The sequence below is a fragment of the Pongo abelii genome, chromosome 22, assembly GCF_028885655.2.
Source record: "Pongo abelii isolate AG06213 chromosome 22, NHGRI_mPonAbe1-v2.0_pri, whole genome shotgun sequence".
Taxonomy (NCBI): Eukaryota; Metazoa; Chordata; class Mammalia; order Primates; family Hominidae; genus Pongo; species Pongo abelii.
Window position 1 is genome coordinate 46,392,807 of NC_072007.2, and position 7,735 is coordinate 46,400,541.

The following is a 7,735-nucleotide window of genomic DNA, read 5'->3' on the forward strand; positions in this document are numbered from 1 at the left end:
GATAGAACAAGTTATTTTAAAGAGATGACAACTTAGATCACAAAGAAACAAAAAACAAAAAAAAAGTTTACATTTTAACTCCATCCCCTCCCACACATTTGGACTTTTAATTGTCTCAATTTATATGTTTTATTTCACCTCTTAACTAGTTACTTTTGCTATTATTATTTTTTGATAGATTTGTCTTTTGGGTTTCATATGAGAATGATGAGTGGACCGCACACCATACTTACAGCATTAAAATATTCTGTGTTTGTCCATGTACTTAATTGTACCCGTGGGTTTTATACCTTCAATTGTTTTCTCTTTTCACATTAATGTCTTTTCTTTCAGATTGAAGAACTCTCTTTAGCATTTCTAAATGCCACGGGTCTAGCAGTGGTGAATTCTCTCATAATTCAGTAGTGCTCATTAGCTTATTTCTATATGTAGTAGCTTTAAGGTTTTTGTCTTTCTTTGAGTGAGATTCTGTGCCTCAGATTTGATCCACGGCCATCCTTTCTTAAGTTACAAAGGCACATGTTAGGCTTGGCCTCAGCCAGCCCCTCAGTGGTACAGCTCATGCCCCCAAGAGTCCCCTACTCTTCTCCCACATCACACAGGGACACTGGAGTTGTTCCCAGGGTGTATCCTTGGTCTGGGTCATTTTCTGTGTTGAGATGACATCATGGCCGGCAAACAAAGACAGTGTTATCTGTCGCTGTTTTTATACAATGCCAAGTACCAGCCTACCCAAGCCTCCATCCTACTGCCAGCCAGCGTGGAAAGGCCTCATTGGCATTCAGCACCAGGCTTCCAGACACTCAGGCACCCAGCAGTTGCCACCATACCTCAGCTGCCTGCCCTTTCACACAGAGGACGGTGGGTAAGTGAGAGCTCATGTTTTCCACCAAAGAAGGGATTTATCAGGCAGTGGGAGAGAGAGAAGCTTAAGAGAAGAAGAGACTAGAAGTTTCCCTCTCCTCCAGTCCCTCATTCACAATCTCTGCAACCTTCAGAGAATGGCTCCTCTGTTCCTGGATGCTAAATAGTTAGTGGGTGACTGCCCATTTCTCAGAGAGCTCGTGGCCCTCTGCCAGCTGCCCTCAGGAGGATCTGGGGCCTGCCAGAGTTAGCTATAAAGGGATGCTGGGTTTTGGAAGGAAGAAGAAGCAGCTCTCCTCCATAAGGAAAGGTCCTAAAACTGCTCAGTGATGGAGAGGCAACCTGGCTGGGCCTGGCCTTCCCCCACACAGGGCACCAGGTATGTGACTGAGATTATCTTGGACCCTCCAGCCCACCCCAGCCACCAATAAATATCACCAAGAAATTCCAATGAACACCACATGAAGCAAAAGAACTGATCATCTACGTCCTGCCCAAATTCCCTGACCCACAGAAGCATAAGAATAATTGTCATTTTAAGCCAGTATATTTTGGGGTAATTTGTTACACAGTAACAGACAGCTAGAACCCCTGACCAATATAACCCTCAATAGGAAATGGGCAAATATCTTAAACAGATAATTCACAATAGAAGAAATATTGACTACTGAGAATATGGAGAAATTATGTCTCAGATTCATTATTAATAATAAAGAATAAACTGAAACAAATAGACTGTGTGTCAACTTGGGAAGTTTGTATTTTTGTTTTTGATACCTGGTATTTGCAAGACTGTGGTGGAAGTGTTACTTTCTTGTACTCCTGATGCTATGGTTTTAATTTTTGTTCCTTCTAAAACTCACGTTAAACCAAGGCAGGTGGATCACTTGAGGTCAGGAGTTTGAGAACAGCCTGGCCACCATGGTGAAATCCCGTCTCTACTAAAAGTACAAAAACTAGCTGGGCATGGTAGCAGGTGCCTGTTATCCCAGCTGCTCGGGAGGCTGAAGAAGGAGAATCACTTGAACCCAGATAGCAGAGGTTGCAGTGAGTTGAGATCATGCCACTGCACTTTAGCCTGGGTGACAGAGCAAGACTCCATCTCAGAAAAAAAAAAAAAACTTAACCCCCAGTGTGGCAGTATTGAGAGGTGGGGCCTTTAAGAGGTGATCGGCTCATGGCCCTGCACCATGAGTGGATTAATCCATTCATGGACTAATGGGTTATCACAGGAGTAGGACTGGAAGCTTTATAAGAGGAAAAGGGACCTGAGCTAGCATGTTCACCCCCCTCAGGACTCTACAGAGAGTCTCCACCAGCAAGTAGGCAGATGCACCCCTTTGACCTTGTACTTCCCAGCCTCCAGAACTATAAGAAATAAATTGGTTATTTATAAATTACCCAATTTCAGATACTCTCTTATAAGCAATGGAAAATGGATTAAGATACCTGACTATGAATATGTGTGTGTGTTTTGTTTTTTTTTTTTGAAACAGTCTCACTCTATAACCTAGGCCTAGAGTACAGTGGACACAATCACAGCTCACTGCAGCCTCAAACTCCTGGGCTCAAGGGATCCTCCTATCTCAGCACCCAGAGTAGATGGAACTACAGGCACACACCACCACACTCGCCTTTTTTTTTTTTTACTTTTTGCAGCAATAGAGGTCTTGCTGTATTGTCTAGACTGGTCTGAAACTCCTGGCCTCAAGCAATCCTCCTGCCTTGGCCTTCTTTAAGCACTGGGATTACAAGTGGAAGCCACCATGCCTGGCCCAAATATAAGTCTTCATGAAGAATTTTCTCAGCAGGCTTCAGCAGCCTTAGATTTTTTTATATACACATATACACTGTGACTGTTAATTCTACTTCCAGAAGTTTATCCTCCCACAGAAATAATCAGATGTGCATAATGCTTTACAGACATAATAATCCCTGATACACAATTAACCAGAGGAGAAAACTGGACACAACTTAAGAGTCCAAAAATATAGCAGCCATTAAATTGTGGCACATCACACAATGAAGTATTTTGCCAATATTAAAAATGTTTAAGAAACTTATAAAATTATAGGTGAATTTCATTTCCTTTATAGGTTATTTTTCCTCTGAAACTTTTTTCTGTTTTTTGGTTTTTGTTTTTGTTTTTGTTTTTTTGAGACAGGCTCTCACTCTTGCCCAGGCTCAAGTGTGGTGGCATGATCTCAGCTCACTGTAGCCTCGACATCCCAGGCTCAAGTGATCTTCCCACCTCAGCCTCCAAAGTAGCTGGGACAACAAGGCATGCACCACCATGTCTGGCTAATTTATGTATTTTTTTTGTAGAGATGGGTGTTGCTGTGTTGCCCAGGCTTGTCTTCAACTCCTGGCCTCAAGCAATCTGCCTGCATTGGCCTCTCAGAGTGCTTGGTATTATAGGCCTGTGCCACCATGTCCAGACTAAAACATTTTCTAATTACAAAAATTGTATGCATCATAAATCTTTAAACTTGCTTTTCAAGACAAAAGAAGAAATTTTGAAGAAATAAACCTCTACAAAAGAAAAAAGAATGGTAGGAAACGTGTAGATTAAGAGATAGAGTGTATGCAACTTATTTAGATCTTAATGCAAATAAAATGTATTTTTAAAATGAGACAATTGTGGAAATTTAAATACTGGCTGGATATTTGATTAAGAGTTTATTTTATTTATTTATTTTTTTTTTTGAGATGGAGTTTTGCTCTTGTCACCCAGGCTGGAGTGCAATGGCATGATCTTGGCTCACTGCAACCTCCTCCTCCTGGGTTCAAGCGATTCTCGTGCCTCAGCCTCCCAAGTAGGTGGGATTACAGGCACCTGCCACCACACCTGGCTAATTTTTGTATTTTTAGTGGAGATGGGGTTTCTCCATGTTGGCCAGGCTGGTCTCAAACTCCTGACCTCAGGTGTTCCGCGCCTCGGCCTCCCAAAGTGCTGGGATTACAGCATGAGCCACCACGCCCTAAGAGTTAATTTTTTAAAAAAACATGAACTAATGATATTTTAGTTACACTTTTAACAAGAGTTATACCTTACAGATTAACACACACACCCCTCCCAATAAGACTAGTAGACATTTCACCATGAGTATTTGAGGCGAAAGTGGGGATGGACCTGAGAAAGAAGACACAGTAAAAGTGTTTCCCAATGAGAAATAAAAAATTTTGGACAGGCGTGGTGGTTCATGCCTGTAATCCCAGCACTTTGGGAGGCTGAGTGTGGGCAGATCACTTGAGGTCAGGAGTTCGAGACCAGCCTGGTCAACACGGTGAAACCCTGTCTCTAATAAAAATACAAAAAAATTAGCCATGCGTGGTGGCGCATGCCTGTAATCCCAGCTACTCGGGAGGCTGAAACAGGAGAATCATTTAAACCCAGGAGGCGGAGGTTGCAGTGAGCCGAGATAGTGCCACTGCACTACAGCCTGGGTGACAGAGTGAGACTCCCCCTCAAAAATAAAATAAAATAAATAATTCTAAGCCTCTCAACTGACTAAATGGATCCTTTCTTTGCCAAGGGGACTCCAGAGAAACCTCGGAAGCTGAGTTCACAGCCATGATAAGATAGGAGATCAAACACACCTCATTATACCCACTCTCTTGCTAACAGTACTTAGGTTTTCTTCCATAAGCACTAAACAGAAACCAGTCTTTGCAAAAGACTACTAGCTCAACTTCCCAGGCACAGAACAAGGACAAGATGAAACTAATCATTCCTTCATCCCTCCCCAAGACTCAGCCTTTTCTATTTCCTTTTTCTCCAAATCTTCACCTTATCTTATGTAAAATGTTGATTTCCTGGGCACTAACTAAAGTCTTACAAGTATGTAATCATTTGCCTCACTGTTGCCCCCAACCCCTTTTTTTAAGGAAAATGTAATAAATACTAAATCTTTTAAGAACCTCTTTGGAAAAACCAGCCACTGATTCTATGACTCGTGTTTTTCCCCTGTGCATCCTCAAGCTGGCTCAATAAACCTTGGTGGTTTGAGACTTAGTGCTTCAGTCACTCATTTTGGTTGTAATTTTGGTAACCATGAAGGGATTACGGAGAAGAGATTAGCTCCTTTGACCTGCAGCAATTCTCCTTCCAACAAGAGATTCCCTCTGACTGTGCAAATTGCAAAGGTTCAGAAGCTTGCTCTCTCTCCTGAGGTTCCCTGATCTCTCGAAATTTTTGGTTTGAGATTCAAGGTTTATTTTGCCCTCTAGAAAAGGAGTTTGCTCATTTCGGATAAGGAAGGTGAGTTTGCTGCTTCCATGCCAACAAAGAGCAGTCTTCAGCTTGGGCTGCATCTCCAGGCAAGGAAGTGGTTTGGGATTTCATTTGGGGATTTGTTAGCTGAAGGTCAAGGTTTATTGACAACTGGCTGTAACTTCTCCTTTATACTCAGAGGTCCCAGCAATATGTAAATTTTGCTATTGCTTTTTCTGCTTTTTTTGTTTCAGTCCATCTTCTGTTAGATTTGACCAATTCTTACCACCTCTCCATGTTGATTAAAACCAGTGCAGCTGCAGAAAATCAAGTTTCAACCCTAGGAACACTGGCTGGTTAAGATAAATCAATATTTTACCCCCCAAAAAATATTAAAATATATATATTTTATATATATATAATATATATATATATATATTTTTTTTTGAGACAGATTCTTCTCAAAGAGAAGAGGCTAGAATTGTCCAGGCTAGAGTCCAGTGGCACATCTCAGCTCACTTTAGCTTTGACTTCCCAGGCTCAGGTGGTTCTCCCACATCAGCCTCCCCAGTAGTTTGGACTACAGGTGCATGCCACCATGTCAGGCTAATTTTTTGTATTTGTGGTAGAAATGGGATTTCACTATGTTGCCCAGGCTGGCCAAAATATATATCTTTGACATATTTTAAAGTAGCCCTGCCAGACTTTCTCTAGCCTGAATCTAGGAAAGGTTAGCTAAGGTCTTCATTCTGAAGGCTCCCTTGTGCACATGTTAAATAAATGTGCATGCCTTTCCTACTAATCATCTGTTTCACACCAGTGATTTTTTTTCAGTGAACTTTCAAGGGGCCAAGGGCCTATGACTCCCACAGTGTGGCACAGCAAGCAGGGTGGACAAAGCCATTCTTCTCTTCTGGAACCCACAGTGAAGAGAACCCAGGAACCTGATCTGCCAGCCAAGAACTAGGAATTTCTCACCAGCCAGGCTCTCTGTGGACTCCAGCTGGGTGGATGGTAAAAATCACTGTCTCATCTCCAAGGTTCTTTTTTTGTTTTGTTTTTGTTTTTGTTTTTGTTTTAGATAGGATCTCACTTCATCACCCAGGCTGGAGTGCACTGGCACAAACACAGCTCACTGCAGCCCCAACCTCCAGGACTCAAGTGATCCTTCCACCTCAGCACCCCCAAGTAGCTGGGACTGCAGGCATGCACCACCATGCCCAGGTAACATTTTTACCTCTAACTCCGTTAGAGACGGAGTTTTGACATGTTGCCAAGCCTGATCTCAAACTCCTGGGCTCAAGTGATTCTCCTGCCTCAGCCTCCTAAAGTGCTGGGATTGCAGGTGTGAACCACCGTGCCCAACCTCATCTGCAAAGTTTTGATTATGGGATAAAAGGATTTGTGTAACTAGTCTTGCATTGTGGTGACTCTGCTGTAACTCTGGTATTTTGTGTTACGAGTATTCACATCATTTGATCCCTTTTCCTCTAATATCCTTTTTTGTTGCCACTTTGCTTCTTGTTTCTGTGTCCTTCTGTCAGAATGAAACCGACCCAATTATTCCATAGAACTTTACAGTTCACCGTCTCATAGATGTTTACAGTTTCTTTTGAATAAACATAGAAATTTACCTTTCCAATCTTGAAACTTGAGAAACTTGAGAAAGTTACATTCATCTTATCTGAGTTCCTTTCTCAAGAAACCAGCCATCAGCTCTCCCAGATAGAATCAAAGAATTGAAACTCATCAGATCACCACACCTGAATAATGAGATGCTATACCTTTCTCCCTTTATGATTGACTGACCCACCACCTGCTGCCTGTTGACCAAGGTCCCTTTCCTACCCCTTCCTAATTCCTGTTTTCCTGCATGTTGTTACATTTCCGCTGTATAAACTCCTAACTTTAGTCAGTGAGGAGACAGATTTGAGACTGATCTCCCATCTCCTCTGCTGCAGCACCCAATTAAAGCCTAGCAATACTGGTTGTCTCAGTGAGTGGCTTTCTGTGCGGTGAGCAGCAGGACCTAGCCTAAACCTCTAGGGTTTCAGTAACAATAAAGGGGGCTACCATAGGGTAGGACACGAGCCTAGAACTCTTGTAAGCCCCTGTAAGCATGCTGTGAAAATGGCACTGCAGCCTGGTCAGTCTTTTGTGATTCTGACTGGACCAGTGTCTGTTAAGACAAACTTTGCTGTGGGTTCCTGAAACAAAAACCAGATGAAGTTTCCCACTCTTCCTGTTTCGTGTCCTTGAGAGCTTCACTTTGTGACTAAGGGGGAATACTCTTAGTCTCTGCCATCCAGAAAATGTGATTTTTCGGGTCCTCATCTGATTTTCTGAGGGTCCAAGACACATAATATTTTAAGCAGCTCACTTTTTACTTTGAACGTATCAGGCTCTTATGGGAGTTTTGTCTGAAAAGGTCCCATCCCTACAGGGCTTTTGTCATCTTTTGCTATCTTTTTTTTTTGAGACGGAGTTTTGTTCTTGTTGCTCAGGCTGGAGTGCAATGGCGCGACCTCGGCTCACCACAACCACCACCTCCCAGGTTCAAGTGATACCCCTCCTCAGCCTCCCGAGTAGCTGGGATTACAGGCATGTGCCACCATGCCCAGCTAATTTTGTAGTTTATTAGAGACAGGGTTTCTCCAT